General features: G+C 44.6%; 1 protein-coding gene across 2 annotated transcripts in view; it reads left to right on the top strand.

Annotated features, from left to right (window-relative positions):
• The first annotated feature begins 266 nt into the window (after nucleotides 1–266).
• TAFA4 (TAFA chemokine like family member 4) overlaps nucleotides 267–19,246 on the top strand; it is a 68,538-nt gene continuing 49,558 nt past the window's right edge. For both annotated transcript variants that reach the window (XM_030956784.1, XM_030956785.1), the window contains exon 1: nucleotides 267–404. The gene's annotated coding sequence lies outside the window, so the exon portion shown is untranslated. The remainder of the gene's footprint in view (nucleotides 405–19,246) is intronic.

Raw genomic sequence — 19,246 nt, 5'->3', positions numbered from 1 at the left:
GGCTGAGCGAGGGCTCTGTCTCCGGAAGGCAGCGCGATCGTTCCGCCCGGTGCGGAGGGAGGGAAGGAAGGAGGAGAGGGCAGCTCGCCCGAGCGGCTCCGGCTCTGCGCTCCCGCTGGGGTCAGGGACCGCGGGGAGCCAAGGGAGGATGCTCCGCCGAGCTGGGAGAGACGCCGAAGCCCTGACGCCGTGCTTCCTCCCCAGGCTCTGAGGAGGAGGAGGAGGAGTGGGAGGGGAGTTCCAAAGCCACTTTGGGCGCTGCGCCGCTACGTGCGGGAGTCTGTGCGGAGCATCCTCCTGGCAGCCTGAGCGCCGGGTGCCGTGCCCGTTCTCCCGTGGGTGATCTCCCCTTCCCCGCACGCTGCTCCTGCTCCGCAGCCGCTCCGGGGCGAGGCGGCCGCCAGGTGAGCGGGGCTGGGGCACCGCGGGGTGCAGGCAGGGCTGGGCCGCGGCCGGGGCTCCCTCCGGCTGCTCGGTGCCGGGCACACCGAGCTGAGGCTGAGGCTGCCCTCCGGGACGTGCCGGGCCGGGCTGGAGCCGGGCTCCCCGCGGCTGTCGGGGCCGGGGCTGCGCGTCCCGGGCGGGCGGTGCGGGATGCGCACCCGGGGAGGCAGCTGGGAGAGAAGCATCGCTCCAGCTGCCCGGTAACTTGTGTTTCGGAGCGCAGTTGGGGCTCACAGGGGTTTATGTGCTCCCCGAGAGGCCCCGGGGCGCTGCCCGGCCGGGGCAGAGGGATCCCGCGCCGGGTACCCCCGAGCCGGCCGTGCCCAGAACGCCCGGAGCGAGCCCTGGGGCTGGGCAGGCTCCGGGACAGCGGCTGCGAGAGTGGCGGTCCGGGGCACTCCAGGGATCGGTCCTGGAGTTCAGTCTGTCTGTGCACTGGGTGTGTGCGCCAAATTCATTTACTGCCCCCGTTACTCCAGGGCGCCTCTAGCAAAGGGTCAAGCTTGCTCTTTAAATGTAATTTTTCCCCTTTTCTTATTTTTCTTTTAAAAAGTGTTTATAATTTCAGCTACCGATTTTATAGCTCCTGAGATACTTTCATTTCCCAGAGCAGTTGGTTTCCCACCATTGGCACTTCCACCTTTTTGAGTGGGAGGATTTACTGTCTTTAAAACAGAGCGCTAACAATACTCACTCCTTTCAGCGAGGCACGTGTCATCTCCTGACCCCAGCAACTTCACTCTGACAAAAGAAAAGCTGGAAATAATCACTTAAAGAGATGCGACTTTGCCTGTTTCAACAAGTTGCTTTGTTCTCTGCTCGAGTAATTTCCTCCAAGGCGCGTGGTCATTGTCGTTAGCAGAGATGGGGTGATACGTGTGATGTTAAACCTGCAGTCACCGGGGATTAATGCACGGGCATGACATCACCGACAGCCAATGAGGGGATGGGTTTGGACACGTACTGACCCGAACTGGCTTCCAAACTGGTGATCCTGCCGTGCTCCCGGGGAATAACGCCACTCTGGGCAGACGGTGAGGTCTCCTGGCACGGTGTCACTGTGTTTCTCAGCCTTGCGTCCTGCTTTGAGATAGTCAACAAATCATTAAGCGTGTGGTTAGTCTGGTTGGTTACAGGTTTCACTTCTTGGGAAGAGATTATTGAAAATGGGCGTATCAGTGCCCCGGCACAGGGGGAGCTGGTGCGGCTGAGCTGGGTGCTGGCAGAGTGCAAACAGCCCAAGAGTTCCCAGCCTTGTGGCTGGAGAGCTGCCCGGGCAGCGTGTTGGAGCACACAGTGCTGTCACCTGGAGTGAATTGCTCTCCTCTGCCTGATTGCTCGGAGAGGAGCTGCTCCCGGGGAGGTGGGCACAGACTCCGTGGGGTGAGGAGGGGCTCCGTGCAGCCCCGGGGATGCTGCCGTGGCTGGTGAGGCAGGAAAGAGCCTTGCCCTGCTGTGCCAGCGGCTCCTGCTGTGCTCTCGCCCTCACCTTGGTGCCTCCAAGGTCCAGCAGCTCTGAAGCCCTCGGCCTCAGTTCCTGTCCCTTTGCCTTAGGCTTGCTCAAAAACTCAGGGTAGCTTTAGGAGAATCACAACAGATGTTGCCTGGCATGGTCTGGCTCCTGAAATGTTCATTTTGGAGTTCAGGCTGCCTCTTCTGTCTAATGTTTCCTTAACCTTCATCATTTGCTGCAGACCCATCCAATTCCCCTGCAGGTCAGGCAGGGGCTTCCCCACAGGCTGTGCAAAACCCTTTTGTGACTATCACAAATATTTGCACTCAAATCACTTCTATTTCTGTTTGCTAGAATTCTCAACGCTAAAACATAAATTTTGGGGTCCAGACTTCACCCCTGAAGTCTTTTAATATTTTTGGCTGTGTTTTGTATGTGTGTACCCACACACAGAGTCCCTTATCAGTGCCATTGCATCAATAGCCCTTTGCATTGAGGGACCCACACAGAAGATCAGCAATATGACTGACATGCCTCAGAGCTCTGTGTAAGATCCTTACGCCTTCATTGCCAATAAGACGTGACAGGATACATCTAATGAATTACCTTTAAATTAGAAAGCAGTAAACAAGCCATTATTGGATTAGAGGAATATTAAAATTAGAAGAACGTAACCGTCTTTTGATATCCTGTGGCACATTTTTACCAGCTAGGAAATGACATGGGGAGATGCAGAGAGAGAGAGAGGGTCTCTAGAGAACTGTAATGATTTTCATCTGTGTGAAATAGATTTTTTTAAAATGCTATTACTTAGTGTCTTATGTTTAGATGATGCTGTAGCAGATTTTTTTTTTCCATTCTAGTTTCATATTGATGTTTGATATATTTGTCTGAGTGACTTCAGTGCTTGGGGAAGGTACAGGTTTGACGTACTCTGATGGCTAAAATCTCCCAATTATTGAAGAAAAACACGGGCAAAAGGAAAAAAGAGTCTTGGTGATAGATTTTAGTCCAACACTGAAGAGCCTTTCCAGGGTGCAGAGATTGTCTGGGTTCATGCCACTTTTCCCCTGGCCCTTTTCTTCAGCTGTTTAGAAGGCTGCTCCAGCTCCGGTGATTGGGGAATATTATTTAAATTGCATAAAAACATTCACCTGGACTTCCCTGAATTTTATATAAATTGCTGAGAATCCACCAGTCCTCCTGGTCTCCCAGCTCAGGTGCAGGTGTTAACTGTGCTGCCTTCCAGATGTGATTGCTCTGGGTTGGATCTGAATTGGCAACTGGTACTTGGGAGCAGCCCCTGATCTCCCCATGCCAATCTTTTATTAACTGAAGGCCAGCACCTGCTGTCCTCTCTCAGGCAAAGCTTCCCAATTAAGGACTGGGCTGAGAGTGAAAAGGGAAGAATTTGGCCAGTACTCCTCCACTGTTAGGAAAAAATTGTACATGGAGAAGTCAATAGTAAAATACTTGATGGAAAGAAATTCTCAGCCTTGTGTAAAATCAAGTTTCTTATGACACCTTGAAATTATTGTGGTTTTGTAATTCCACCTACCTCAGTTGGCCATGGAAAAAATGAGCTCTAAATGTAGAACTAAACTTGAATTTGTGAGTGCAAAAATTTGTTTTCTTTGGACAACCAATATTTTAAAACTCTTTAAGACCAATCTTTTATTCCTTTAAACTCACTAGCAATATGAATATGGAGCAGCAAGACACCTTTGAGTCCTAAGCCTCATTCCACTCTCTGGAGGAAAATCTTGAGCATAATGTTTTGTCCTGGATTTTGGAAGCACACTCAGAATAAAGATCTCTCCTATACAAATACTTTTCATCTGAAGTATTGGATTTTCCTTGTCTCTCTTCTCAGAGTTTATGGCCCTGGGACTCCTTTTCTCAAGGTCTAGTAGAACTCCTTCAGCATCTCTTTTCCCCTTTGAAAATGTGATAACCATCACGCAGGCAGCTGCTTTGAAGCCGGTGCCAGCCCTGCAGATCAGGAGATCACAGCTCACTCTCACCTGGGGTCAGGCAGCTGGGGCTGAGCTGCTTTGCAGTGCCAGAGCATCCTGAGTGCTTGCAAGGACAGGATTCTGTCAGACTCTGGCACCGAAGCCTCTTTGCTATTCTGAAGAGGCTTGTGAGGAGGAACAAAGGGCTGCGGGTTTCACCCGTTTTGCTCTATTTTATATTTTCCAGCAGTTATTTTGGAAAGGCTGTGAGCTGAAAGGCTGATTTTCTCAGACTTGGTACAACAGGGCCAGAGTAAAGCTCAAATGAGGGAAAGTAGCACGGGGTATCTCCGTGACTCCAAAGGTGACCTGTTGTTTTTATTCCCCTTTCTGTGGTGTTTCAATTTCAGTTACACTTTACAGGGAACATCTGTGAATAAAAACTCTGCTGGGGTCAGGTCTTTCTCCTAGAAGGATATTTCCCTCTGCACAGCACCAGTACAAGTTTTCTCCCTCCTTCCACAGCAGCTGTGCTACATGCGCTGTGAGGTAGAACAAGGATAAATACATTAAGGGGCAGCAATCCCACCCTTGGTGTTACAGGATGGTAAAAGGTGGGTAAAGAATTTACTCCTCAACCATCAGTGCAGAGCTCTTGCCCCTTTTTTGTTCTCCAGCCTCTTGCCTAGCATGACTCAGTCATGTGCTACATCCTTTTGAGCTGAAGAACATGGAATCAGCTTGGACTTTCTGGTTCTGGAAGCAACAAACCTCCTCCTTATAAAGGAGAGAGCAGAACTCAGTGCTTTAACTCTTAAAGTATTTGTAGGCTTTTTTTCTGAGCCTGCAAGAGGCTGCTAACTGCTAAACCAAAATCATTTGAGTAATGCCTAGACATGGATAAACCAATTAAGGGGAGTTCTTTCAGCTTTTTAAAACAAATTGCAAATTTCAGGTTCGTATTTGCATAATTCAGGTTATTAATTCATGTGTTTGCATTTCCTAAACTGCGTGCCAAATTCCCATTTGGAGCAAGTTCCAGAGTGTTGATCTCAGTGTAAAGGGGAAAAGGTGGAAATTGAGTAGTTGTAGGAAGCACTAAGTGATTTTTCTTTTCAACAAAAATTAAGTTTTTTTTTTTTTTTTTTTTTGCTGTGTCAATTCATTGTCGCCTTAAGTATTAAGTGAGAAATCCAGAAATTCTTAATTGATAGGGCACCCAACCTCTCCTTTGTGCATCTCTGGGATGTATATATATTGCAAGTTAGTAAAGCTTCCAGCATCCATTCTGTGCATGTGTAATTAAGGAGCGGCAGTGCCTCGATGTCCTTTCCTGTGCTGTGTGGATTCCAGTGGTGAGGACGATGGTATTTTATGCTGTTGAACACAAGCAGGAACATCCCTGCATGAGTGAATCTGTTTGTAGGACCAGGCTGTGGCTGCTTCAGTCTGGAGAGCAGTTACCCTCGGATTTTCCTGCTGCTTCCATTATTCACTGAGAGTTATGTGTGTTTATGATAGTCAGCAAACACAAGTGTGTTGCAGATGCAGATATATTGGGAAGTACAGTGGTTTACATTAATGGGAAGGATTTATCTTGTTGCAGTGTTGAATTTATGATGCCAAGCTGTGATATTTCCCTGTTTCAAAAATGTTATATTGCAGCGGGCTGGTATCAGGGTGATAAAATAAATGTTTCTTTTTTAATTCAAGCCACTGTAAGATGCTAATAATGCTGGAGACAGGAAGAGAAATGCCACGTTTCAGAATTTAATGTAATGCATCCGTATTACAATTTCCTGGCAAAATTAACTTAGCTTGGACTCCTAAATGAAACTTCTTGTTATGTTTAAACTATTAAACAGGTGTGGTTGAGTTCTTTAATGGAAATATGGTTCTATGACACAAGTAGGGGGGTGAATGTGCCCTGCTTAAATTTGTCTTTGGGACTCTGTTCCCTATAATTTACAGGGGCTTGTAGTAATAGGGAGAGGGGGAATGGCTTTAAAATGAAAGAGAACAGGTTTAGTTTGAAAATTGAGAAGAAATTCTTCACAGTAAGGGTGGTGAAGCCCTGGCACAGGGTACCCAGAGAAGCTGCGGCTGCCCCATTCCTGCAAGTTCCAAGACCAGGCTGGATGGGGCTTGGAGCAACCTGGGTTAGTGGAAGGTGTCCCTGCCCATGCTGGGGTGGGGTTTGGAACTCTAAGTTCCCTTTCAGCCCATACCATTCCATGATTCTTGGATAATTCTGAAAAGAAAATAGAGAAGCTCTGGTTGCTGGTGATGGTCTCTTCACTGGGCATTCAGGAGCCCATGTTCCTTGCTGGTTTCCTTCCCATTTCCTGGCAAATGCTCAGCAGGCAGCGTTACTAGGGAGAAAGGAGGGCTCATCTCTTCCTCTTTGCTGTTATCTCCTCCTCTGGCCAGTGCCAGGGTCTGTGGCAATGCCAGGACTGTACTCAGGACACCCACCCCTTTATTCCTAGAAAAAGTAAGAGAGTGTGAAGGAAATCTTTGTAGTTTTAATGGCAGAAGTGTTGTGGCTGCCTTGCTCTGGGGCATTGCTTCCTCCTCAAGGAAAACTGGGATGCAACTAGAATTGGCTCAGCTTGGATCCAGGCAGGTGTAAAAGCCTGATCCTGGCTCTCTGGTGCTGGCTGTGTCACTGTGCTGAGCACTGCCAGTTTAGTGGCTCTAAAGCACCGTGGTTAGAAGTCAAGTGCTATGAAAATTTCCCCAAACACAGATCTACAGCAGTGAGAGGACCTGCACATAAACCAGGCCACAGAGTCTCAGAAAGGAATAGTTATTTTGTGGAATACAGAGAGACTGTCATGTGTGAGCACTCCTGTTACACTACCCACTTAAACAGTGCCTCTGAAGCTCTGAGTTAATCTCATTGTTTGGAAGCACATCACAGAGTAATTGAAATTGGGTTATTTAACTGCAAAGTACTACTGGGGTAAGAGTTTAACTGTGGAAATACCTGCCAGTTATGTGGTATATGGGCTTAACTGAGGCTGAAGGAGGAAAAAGCAAAATAATTATTTTAGTACTAAACTATCCCTGTATTTTTGGTGTGCTGCTGAAATGATTAATTCTGCTTTTGTTTACTAACAGATCTGTTTCTGTTCAGGGACCACTGAAAGCACAAAACTTTGTTAGTTCAAATACCTTTTAAAAAACTGTGCTGATTCTGTAATTTAAGAGATTAGCAGGTAAAAAGGACTATCCCTCCTTTTCTACACCAAATTGTCATGGAGAGATGGATCTGGGGTGAAGTGGGACAGAATGAGTGTAACCTTCCACCTGAGAAACGACACTTGGTTAAGTGTTAGAAATTAATTGGTTTGTTGAGCATATCCACACACTTAAGAGCATTTCCCTCCAGAACATTTCCTCCTTGCACTATTTCTAATGTATTTTTGTGATATATATTTTGGTTTAACAACAGAAGAATAGCCACAGAATCTGTAAACATTAATAATAATTACTGTTTGTAACTCTGAAAAAGGGGCAGCCACTTCAAATACAATTAGTGCAGCCACTTTAAATACAATTACTCACCCTCCAGTGTGTATCACTCACCTGTGAAATGCTCCAGGTGAGGTTTCCTCACTGGCTGCACCCCAGACTGAGGTGGGGGGTGGTTTTAGGTGGATGAACAGGGAGCTGCTTCCTCCCAGTGTCTTTGCAGACAGCTCTACAAATGGGAAGGAAAACACATAATTCAAGCAAAACTCCTGGGTTTTGCATGTGTTAAGCATCCTTTTTCTTGAACATGTTCTTCAGCAGTGGATAAACTATTACTGCTAAATCTTGCTTGGAATGTAGCGGAGACAGTCACCTCTTGGCAATTAGCATAGTTGGAATAAACATAATTGTATTATGGCTAAAGATCTGATCAACCTTCTGTGTTTTCCTCATGTAAGAGGAAAAATAAAGCCTGAATAAAGCCAAATTAGTCTTATTTTAAATGCTTTTTTTTCCCCAACAGAAGAAACATCTTCTGTTACAGTTAATGAGCACTGTTGTCTTTTGTTTAAAGTCTTTGTTACAGAGGCTTAGAGCAAAAGGGCTTTAATAATAAAAAGGCCTTCTTCTCTGGAATATCTGTCTGATAATAGCCTGAATGATTTAAGAATAATGCTGTAAAATAATTGGCTTTCAAACGAATAATTTTCTATAACTAATTGGAGGGCAAGTGGAAAATCTGCATCCTCCAAATAAATGTGTTGTGTCTCTTTAAATACCCAAACAATTTTTCCTCCTATTTTTCTGCCCTCAAGACAAAAATAACATCAAATCTCATTCAGGTTGTACTTAAATATGACCAAACTGATAATTACATTATTACAGAGAAGGGCAGGATAGCTGGAGGATATGTACAAGGTGTATTAGTACTGCAAATAGAAGCTGATTTACTTATTGATAGTGGAGACACGTTTTAGTCACTTTATAGAATTAACAATTGATCAGCTTGTTAGGTTCTAGTTCTTCATAAGCACAGCATGTTTATTCATTATTGTCATTACATGGTGCAGGCAGCCGAGGTCATGATTAGCAAGGCAAAATCTAAAAAATTTTAAACTTCATTAAATATAACTTCTGCAATGGGCAGTTTCTGAGCAATGCACCAATTCTCACTTCCCTGGCATAAATATAACTTATACCTGCCTGGCTAATTTGCATGTCATTAACATTTTTCAGAACCATCTATTTGTTTTGCCAAATGCCAGCGATTCAGGCTTGTAAAATTGTAATAAGATGGGCAACATAAAAGCATTACTTTCAAATTGCCTTGGTCACTGTAAATATCCCCCAATCTGCAGCACTGGAACTGATAAACAAAACACACTGCTGGAGCAGAATGGCAAGATGTTATTCCAATAAATATATCCATGATTGTTTGTTACTAAGGGTAAGTTATGTTTTGTAAATCAGCATTGACTTGGGCTTGAGCAAACCCGATAGCAAAAATCCCCACAGAGGCTTCTCCCGCTGTATATGACTAATATATTAAAGAAGATAAATAGTCATTTTTAAAACTTATTACACTGTAGGACTGAACACAAGGGGAAACCATTTCACAAATCTGAAACTTAAGGTCACCTTGAGAAGAAAAGGACACTCTAGATGACTAGAAAAGGTCTGTTTCCTCCAGAAATGGAGATTCAAAGTTTACTCCTTTCACAGTGCCTTTTATAAAGCTTTAGAATCCCCAGTATAAAACCAGAGTCTGTTTTGATGTGCAAATATTTCAAAACTGTGTAGTGGATAAGCATTTAGACACTGCATCTAACGAGTGCTACAGATGAGCTTCCAGTCTCAGTAATAAAGAAAACAGAGAATAATAATTAATAAATAATAAACCTGAGAATATAAAGATTTTTTGCTAGTGGTTTTATAATGTAATCCAGAATTAGGGCTGAACTTTCTAAACCATTTCATTAGACTGTTTCAATAATTTTGTACCTTTTCCTTTTATCTTTATAAGCATTTAAAAAAAATCATGATGCCTCTTTTAGTCACACTGAACACTATTAAGCTTTTGGTTCATAATTCAGACTTTTTGGAGTATGAAAATGTGTTCAATAGCATTTTCTTAGGGCTTGCTAATAAAGTTAATGAATTTTTTTTTCTATTAGTCAGTCCTAGCACAGATAATACTGCTCCCTTGTTTGAGCTGTAGCAAATCAGGACAACATTGATTTTCTTTAAGAGATGAATAATGAAAGACCTACATTCTTAAATATGTAGATAAAGATAAGTAACTTAATTAAAAAATTATCAGTGGAAGGTAGTAAGATGAATTAGCTGTTTTAATTTGTTGTATATGTCAATAAGCTGTACCATAACCCAGAGTTTTACATAAAATCCATTTACGATATCTTTTTCTCCAATTTTCAGTGTAATTTCATAGTGTCTTTGGCTGCTAATTCTTTTGAAAATCACTCATGTCTCAGATTGTTAAATTCTTGGAGCTATCTGCCCTAACTTCAGCAGTGTAGGTGTTGACTCTGCAGATGTTTAATGTCCAGAGCAGCGCAGCCTGATGAAAATAGCTCTGCCCTGATCAATAGTGATGTTTACAGCTCTGTCCTCGGCGGTGAAGTCAGGTTACAGAGCCTGATTGTTTTTCCAGTGACTGGCAAATTCTGCTGTTTGATCACATGTGCTATGAATATCCCAGCTGGCAAAATTCCAGCCTCGATTGCTTGCTATTTTTTGACTAGCTTTACAAATTATACATGATGAGAAAAGGGACGGCTCGGGGCCTCCGTCTCTCATCCAACGCTGCTTTTAATATCCAGGAGGCACCATCAGGGTGCACAGGGCAGAGGAGGAGCTGGGAGGAGGAGCTGCTCTATTAAGATGTGGTGTTATTAAAGGAGGAGACAAACAGCCTGCTGCTGGAAGGGCTCCTCTGTGTCTCACACTCAGGGTTTTTTTCAGTCTTGTATTAATGGAGCAGGCACCCACACCAGTCCCAGGTGATTCCCTGGAGGGAATAATGCTGTGCATGGCTCTGCACCTGGAATTAGGCCTTCACAGTCCTCATGCTTGGATTCCAGGGGACTCACGAGTCCTGCTGGTTTTCAAGCTTGAATCTCCAATCTCAGTGCAGCTACAAATGCATCATTTGCCAAGCATGGCTGAGCTTCTGCCTCAGGCCCTTGGGTCACTGCCTTTCTGTGGCAAATGCATTGTCCAGTGGCTGGGGTGGAGTTCAGTTATTCCTGTCTTTTTCAGACATCTCTGGTTTCTAGGCTAGGACAGATGTGCTTCACAGAGATCTGCAGATTTTGCCTTCTCCTAACTCGGGGCTGTCCTGTGTGCTGAGAAAAAGGGGCAGCTTGTAGGTGGGCCATACTTGTGATAGGAAGGGGCTGGGGAGGCTTTGTCAGATCTCTGGTAAATCACTGCTTGGCACACAGGACAGATTTGAGCAGGATGTCTCTATAGACCTCCCTCAGGATGGCTTGACAGTAAAGTGAGATTTGGGCAGCAAATTTTACTCTTTCTGCTCCACCCACCAATGCCCTGCCAAACAGCAAAGTGCTGAGATACTCTGGTGCTTCAGGCTTGACTTTGTTTTACCTTGTTTTATTAATTTAATCTCACTTCAGCTCTTGGGCAAATGTAATATTTGTGTCTCTGAGATGAGTAACAAACACTGTTCCACACTGTGGGTCTTGCTCCATTAGGAGTAATGGATGGGAGTCAGTGTTTGTTGTCCAGAACAAGACTTTCAGAACCAAAAATGTAAATAAGAACCAAGAAAAATTAATTGTCTGTATTTTTATTACATGGCAGATTTTAGAGAATTTTTTATTTTTAAATCCTGCTCGTATTGCAAGATCATTGAAATTTACAGCAGAGATTGTTCCTGGTCCTGTGTGCCAGGGGAGCAACCTCTGGATTTTCCCTTTCACTCATGGTTTTTGTTCAACGCTGTTCAACACACAGCCAGGACCTGGCTGTGGTTCTGTGTTTTGGGACCTCAGGACGCGAGTGACCAGGGTGAGATCTCCAGGGCATCCCAGACAACCTCCAGCTGTTTCCAGGCTGTTGGAATGGAGCTTAAGCTGGGCTTGAGCTTCAGAGAGCTCCGCTGACTTCTCCTGAGAGGAGAACAGGAAACTTCAGAAAGCAATACTTTCCACTTAGGGTGACAGTCACAGGAACATTCCATTATTGAATTAGAAATTTTTCATATTCTTGAAGACTAAATGCTGAGACCTTCAGGTTAAAAAGGCAATAGATTATTTATGCTATGCTGCTGTTCTCAGGTGATAAATTGGATGGTGCTGTTGCAAGCAGCGAAATAATTAAGAATTCTGGTACAATTGAGAAGTCAAATTAGAAAGGATAAAATCATGGCTTAAGAAACCAACTGTCTTTGGCTGGAGAGTAAAAATAATTTAAAATGATAAACCATACTCTCTACTGGCCATTTATTCTGGTTTATGCAGCAATATCAGTGTTCCAAGAGGGTTCTTCTGTCTTTCTGACACACAGCTGCTACAAGACATTTTATACTCGCAAGTACTCCTCAAAATCATGCAATCTGAATGAAACTGGACAAATAAATACCTAACTAGCTATTCTACTTGCTCAAAGCCATCAGCCTAGAGAAAGAAAAAGGACCAGGAAGGTAAAATAAGGGTGATTGCACTCTCTGGAAAATGTCCTTTGGGTTTGGCTCACCAGACAATTTCTGAGCAGAGAAGTGAATTTTTGCCATTGTCTGTCAATTTTAAGGGAGGATAGAGGTGGACAGGGCTTCATCCATGGTTTAAAAATGATTTATTAGATTAAATTGGCAGTATATCACTATGTGAAAACGTGTGGGGTTTATTTAGTGCAAGGCATAGCTATAAATTAAATTTATATATCTTCCTTTTTGGATGTGGTGGTACCCTCTGGTGAGTGAAGGTTTGGCTGCCTGCAGCCTCTCTTGCTAATCTTAGCCAAAGAATTTGTCATTTGCAAGGAGGGGTTTCAGTTGGTGAGAGGAAAACATAAATCCAGTAAGTAATTTTTTCCATATTTTTCTTTAAATTAGTGTTGCTGTTTCTCATCTAATTAATGAACCAGTACTGAAGCAGAAGACTTACATTCCTGCTCTGGTCCTGAGATGTAGCACATTTTTAATGAAAGCAGTTTTTAATGCAAACCACTCCTGCGACTGTCTTTGCTGCCTTGCCTGTTGCCAGGCCATGGAAATTCTGTGTGCAATAACCCTGGAATTTGAACCAATGGTGCAAGCACTCCATGGGCCTCTTCAAAAACCTCTCTCACAGGGCAGGAAACTCAGGTGGGAACAGTTAAACTGAGAGAGTTCCACTTTTGTGTTCCAGTTCATCAATCTTTAAAGAGACACTAGTAGGTCAAGTGGGTACAACACTGATCAATGGACAAGAGGAATCCCTTTTTAAAGTAATCACAATTCATCTCCAATGGGCAATAGAGAAAGTAAAATAAAAAGACACAGCCACTGGGGTCTTGGTGGGGGAGAACTTAATTAGCTGAGCACTCACACACTCTTTAGAGAGCTCTCCCGTAGAGTCCATCAAGGATTTGCAGTCCATTACTCTTTTGGAGGGCAGGTTCCCTGCAATGTGACAGTGACAAAACCTGTCTGTGCCCCAGCCTCTTGCCAAAGGCTCCTTGTTGTGTAACTGCACCCCAGGAACAGCCAGGAGCTGCCTGAGCATCGCCTGAAAGGCAAATACCTGCTGGGCAGGAGAGCAGCAGCTGTCTCAGGACCCTGCAAAGTGCTCGTGGATAATTTTATTGGAGTTCCATTTGAGTCACAAGCAGTGTACTATAAAAACTCTGTATGGTAGTAGTAAATGAGGCACATTGAGGGGATATTTTAATGGCATTTTTGGTAGGAGAAGCTTCTGAAAAGTTGTACATGAGTTGAAAAGACTATTCAGTTGCCCATCTGAAATCACAAAAAGTGATATTTGTGATGTTTCATACCTGTTGCTAATTCCAATATAATTGAAATTTGGAGGTTGCTCTCTTTATTGTAGTCAAGTTTGAGTCCTGTTTCCCCCAGGACAGAAATTCACAGACTATTTACTCCAAAATGGAAAAAACATGTGTGCTGTGGGAATCTGAAAGCCAAGGTTCTGTGAACAGTCAGAAATCAGAGAAATGGAAGACTCATGCAATCTATTTCCTTACAGAAAAATATTCAGCAGAAATATCTGAGTGTCTGCCCAAAGTGACTGAAAATACTGCTTTTATTCAGGTGCCAATATCCATAACCTCAAACAAACTCAGGAAGCACAATCCAGCTTCTGGCAAATGGTACCTCATTGCTAAAAGAGAGAATTTAATGTGCCATTATTTTAACTTTTTTTTTTTCCTGTGAATCTTGAGGTGTGGTTTTTTTTTTCCACCATAAAATCTCAGTTTCCTGGATGAAAATAATTGGAGAAGATTTTTCTTTTCTGTTTTCTAATTATTTTTAAGAGAGTTAATAGCTCTCTAGCGGTGATGAGAAGCTGATTAAAAGCTGATTGTTGTTGTCTACCCTGAAAATAAACAATCAATGATTTGTTACTTTCAACAGATCTCACATCTTTAAGGCAATCATAATTGCCTTCAAGAGAGGCAGGGGAAGCAGGGGGAATCTCATACTTCATTTCCAACCCTGAGCATTTCAAAGCATAATCAAAATTACACCGCTTACCCTCCCCCTTGCTCTTCCCATCATGCACGTGGTTACATGATCGTGAAGAGGCTTTTGCATGAATGAAGAACAGGAAAAGAAAAAAAATCCATCACAGGCAGATTGGGAACTGAAAGTCTGAAGTTCAGCCTCCTGCATGGAAACAGGTTCCCTCAGCTGGGACAGGGGCTGGGAGGAGGATCCTCTGACCATCCAAGTACTTGAGAAGGAAACACCAGTTAACACCTCTCTTGCTCTTTCTGAAGAGCAGTTTTCAGCTTTTCGTGGCTGCTGCTCTCCTCTCCTGGTAGAGCAGCCACAGGAAGGTGTGTGGGACCTTTAGAGGTTTGCTCCTTTTCCACTGCAACAGTACCCAGAGCTCTGTGAGGCTTCCTTGAGCCTGTCAAGGGGTGAAAACAGCATCCAGCAGATGATGAACCTGCCATGGGAGACCTTTTTCCTGACTGATCAGTAAGTACCTCAGGGGGGTCTCTTCCCCTGCCTCCCAGCCCTTTTTTGGGGGATTCACACGTGGGCTGCTGCCAAGCAGGGAGAGGGGCTGTGAAAGCAAGAAACACAGAGGGCTGAGATTCACAGGCAAGGAGGCATGAAGGACTGGGCAGGAAAAGACGGAGGAAATTCCTTCTGGAAGTGGGGAGCACAATTTATGGGACTTCTGAAATTTTCATGCATAAGGGAATGCAGTTCCTGGTGTGTCTGGAAATGAAAATAGCTGGGAGTGTTGCTTATGTACTCATATTGGGATTTGGATTTTTTCTGGTTACCAGCAGAAAGGCAGGACCTGCTGGAGAGATTTGTCTGTCTGTGATGTGACACCTTTTACTTTTGAGTAACAATTCCCAAAGTGGTCGGTCAGAAATCCTATTTTGGAATTCTCCTGCTCAGTAGAGCAATGTTTTTTTTTTTTTTTTTTCCAGAGTAGCTTGAAGAAGTAACTGATAAGCAAACAATGTTTTCTAACATTGAGTAAGAAGCTGATCCCATAGCATCAAAGTCAAGTGACAAAACCAGATCAAGAATCTGGGTTATGGCTGCCTGCTCTGTGCTTCCCTTACCTGTGCAAGTTTTGTGCTTCATTGTTGAGATCCTGTATGTTATGGGCAGAATTTTAAACCACCCCAAGATGACTGTGTTGTTTTTGTTACCAAAATGGGAATACCAAAAATGGTCCCTTTCAATTTCCTTGCAGTTTCCTGTCCTGCCCCACACCTGCCAGAGAGCAGGGACAGCACAGCACAAGGTACTTTGCCATTGGGTTATGTAGTGGATAACACAGGTGCTAAAAAATGTGTGTTCAGCCTGTAATTACACTTCTGGAAATTTACTGCTGTATTTATGAAATGCTTTTCCTTAGAATCTTTAAATAATTAGCTAATGAGTCCCAAGTGGAACAATTATCCCATATACCCAGACAGAGGGGATTCTTCATCAGCCAACGTGCATCCAGTGCTCATAAAACATGCTTGTGTTCTAAAAGCAAAACTGGCTGTTCTGTGCTTTCCTCTTGGAGCTTTTTGGGAACTGAAACCAAAGCAGGGACAGGTGACATTGGTGACAGAGAAATGGACAGGTCCTGTTGCTGTCAGGGCCTGACACAGCTTAGGGAAGCACTCACATGCTGTGAGTGAGGTGTTTTGGGAAATAAAAAGGGAATAGAATATTCTAATGCAGTAGAACCAGAAATAACCATATTTGTTTGCATAGGACTCCAAGAACCACAAGAATTTATCTAAATACAACACACCCCGACTCTGCCTGTATGAAGAACCCAACATGTGCAGGAGGCATTTTCAGTTTGTTTCTGCCAGGATTTTCCTTCAGTAAACTGATTGATTCAGGGTATTGAGGATGACACTGAACAGTGACTGACTACCTCACATTTATATCCCACTGTTTTTTTTGCTCCAGGGCATAAAGGATATGTTGTCCTGTTACATACCCTGAGCAAACATGTAATCTGCCCTGTGGATGGAGAGGGGAGCCTTGATCATCCCACAAGTGCTCATCCAATTTAAGAAACCTCCAGGAACCAGGCTCCATGAGATTTTGAGCAGTTTGTACCACTATTTTCCCCCACTTAGATACAGAACGTTTCTCTTCGTGCACAGAATTAATCTTTGCAGGACACTGAATTTATTTTTATGCTATTTGCAGTAGCTACAGAGAACCACTTTAAATCCTGCCCTTCTTTAAAGCAAGCCTCTTCAAGGAGACAGCTGACATGTCTCCAACTAACTTTTTTATTCTTGACTAAAAAACAGTTATTTTCACCTTTTCTTACCACTTGCATTTGCTAACTCTCCTAATTTTCATGTTATTTCCCTCGGATTGCCTCTTGGTTTTAATTTGAACAGCCAGCCTTAGGAATTAACTATTTCTTGCATGTGAGCCCTGGGCTGGCCACCACACACGCAGAGCAGATTTGGGGCCTCCCAGTGCATTATCCAGAGGCACAAATGGACGGGAATCCATCCCTTCCATCCCTTCCTCCCTCCTCTGAGTGACCAAAACAACCACCAGCCCTGGGGAGGGGAAAGGAAGGTGAGTGACCTGCTCTACAGCTGGTCAGCTATCGTTGCCTTCCATGGGAGAAATTAAATTCCTCCATCAGCTCAGGGTATAGAAAACAGTGTTTTATGGCTCAAGATACCCTGTGCAACAACTTTAATGCTTTGCTACCTGGCAGGCAAAGTTTACAGTAGGGGAAAATGTGTTTTTGCTGTGTCTGAAACATTCTGCTGGAGAGATTTCCTTCAAAGACATTTCTCTCCACTTTTTATTTTTTTTGGTGTGCTGCCTGCTTTAGATGGGAACTGCTCTGCTTCTGGGAGGGCAGCTGGGAGTGGAGCAGGGCACTGTCTCTGCTCTGTGTCCTCTTTGAACAGGGCTGGAGTAATTCCTGCTCTCCCTTGAACAAAGTGCCTGAAGCCTGCACACTTCTTAAGCAGAACTTGTGCAGGGGGGGTGGAGAATATTTTGAGCTGTAGTGGGGGGCTGAAAGAACCTGGATAATCACAAGGAAAAATTCTTTCTGATAAACGTAATTGAAAGAGTTGGAATTCCGTGCTGTAATGAGATCTCCAGTGTTGGCTGTCTACATTGGCAAGGCTGTGCGACCTTGAAAATGAAACCTTGATGGTGATACCTCCCTTTCCTGGGGTTTGGTAGAATGGTCCTTAGTGGGGTGGTGATGAATAATAAATAATGTATGGAGAAAAGGGTCTATTCTGCCTCCTCTTGACAGAATAGATGCACTTGGCCCTCTGAGCAGTCCTCTCGGTCTGGGTAGACTTTATCCTGGAGGAAAGATGAGAACTCACTTTGTGTTGAGAGAGCAGAGGAAGCAGCAGCTTTGATTTTAAACTCTTCCTTACTCTGCCTGGACTTTGGGTGTTCTGGCAGTCAGCCCTCTGCTCCTTGCTTGAATTTCTTTCCTGATCCTGTGCTCTGCTCTCTCTGCTGCTGTGTGACCTGAGCTCTGCTGGCTCAAATTTGGAGGCCACAGACTCTCACTTCAAATGAGTCCAGCTGAAAAACCTTTCCAACAGATGAACCACCCAAGTGGCTACTGTGACTCTGGCACTATTAACTAATGAAATCTCTGGTGTCTGGGCTAGAAAATTGGGGTGATTTAGGCATGTTTTGCAGGATATCCTCCCAGGGCAGCATCTTTACATGCCCACAACAGACAAAAGGTTTGTCCTCATGTTTAAAGGAGGTGGTGAGGACAGATTTACCCTAGAGAACTCCAAATGCTGCTGAAGGCAGCCTTGATTCCCTCCAAACCCACGGCACAGAGCATATCTGTCTGTGTGTGCTTGGTCTGGCTGCTGGTGTGGTTGACACCTCCTGTTATGTGGATATAACAGCAGCTCAGTTCTCCCTCCTCAGCAGGATGTGGGGTTTATTTCCTCTAGCTCTCACTGGCATTGTTTTCCTCCCCACCACCCCCAGTTCCTGTTCAGTGAGATTTTGAAATATTCCTGTGGAAAGGCCTGACTAGGGGTGACAGACTGAGCTGCTGCCAGCACAGACTGATGTCGTAAATGGGATGTGATGTTATAAAAAAACAGTTCAAAAATTGCCCATGAAGTGTGCAGGGAGCCTGCTGGGGTCTGAGAGCACTGAGCACTGCTGCAGTGATCCTGTGGTTTTTTGGATACCTGCCTGGATGATTTTTGTGTGGTCCAAAGAGCCTTCTCACTTCACTTCGCCATGGGGAGGTCGGTGTGACCAGTCCTCCATTCCTCAGAGATTCCTGTAGGGAAGCAGAAGAGCTGACATCAGCTCTGGGAGTAAAGGGAAGAGGAAATAAGTTCAACAAAACTTTTATTTTCTTGCACTGTGAGCTTAGTCTTGTGCTACCTCCCAGTACCTGAAGGGAGCCTACAGGAAAGGTGGAGAGGGACTTTTTACAAGTGTGTGAAGTGACAGGACAGGGGGGAATGGATTCAAACTAATAGAGAGTAGGTTTAGATTGGATATTAGGAAAAAATCCTTTACTGTGAGGGTGGTGAGGCCCTGGCACAGGTTGTCCAGAGAAGCCGTGGCTACCCCATCCCTGGCAGTGTCCAAGACCAGGAGGGGGCTTGGAGCCACCTGGGATAGAGGAAGGTGCCCCTGCCCATGGCAGGGTGTGGAATAGGATGGCCTTTGAGGTACCATCCAACCCAAAAAGTTCTGTGATTCTGTGATTGCTGTGATTCTGTGATTCTGTGATTCTGTGACTGTACTCCATGGGTAACTTTAAGCCCTCTCTGAGTTTGCCCAGTGCCTTCCTACCTGGTGTAACCCTTCCTTGCTGTGAGTAAGGATTGGCAGAACGAGGCCTTTGAAGGCCTGACACGTCCCGGCAGGATGTGCCAGCTGGGAAAACAACGGGAATGTACCGGGAGGTACAAGCTGGAAGGTGCAGTGCTTAAGGTGAGGTTAATTAACTGTTGGAATAACTTGGCCGAGGTGGATTTACTGACCCTCAAAGCCTTCAGAGCAAACTGCAGTTACGTGAGCTGATGTAGAGATTTCTGGGCAAGGGTTAAGGGACCAAATTCAGAATGTGAGCCGTGTTATTCCCCGTATCCACCCACTGCCGGGCCCGATGGGCACCTGGAGGACAGGGGGGTCCCTGTGAGCTGAAGGCCAGAGCATCCCTGCCGTGCCCAGGCTCCGAGGGCAGCTCAG

Source organism: Camarhynchus parvulus, chromosome 12, assembly GCF_901933205.1.
Source record: "Camarhynchus parvulus chromosome 12, STF_HiC, whole genome shotgun sequence".
Classification (NCBI taxonomy): Eukaryota; Metazoa; Chordata; class Aves; order Passeriformes; family Thraupidae; genus Camarhynchus; species Camarhynchus parvulus.
This window is presented reverse-complemented; position numbering and strand designations above follow the sequence as displayed.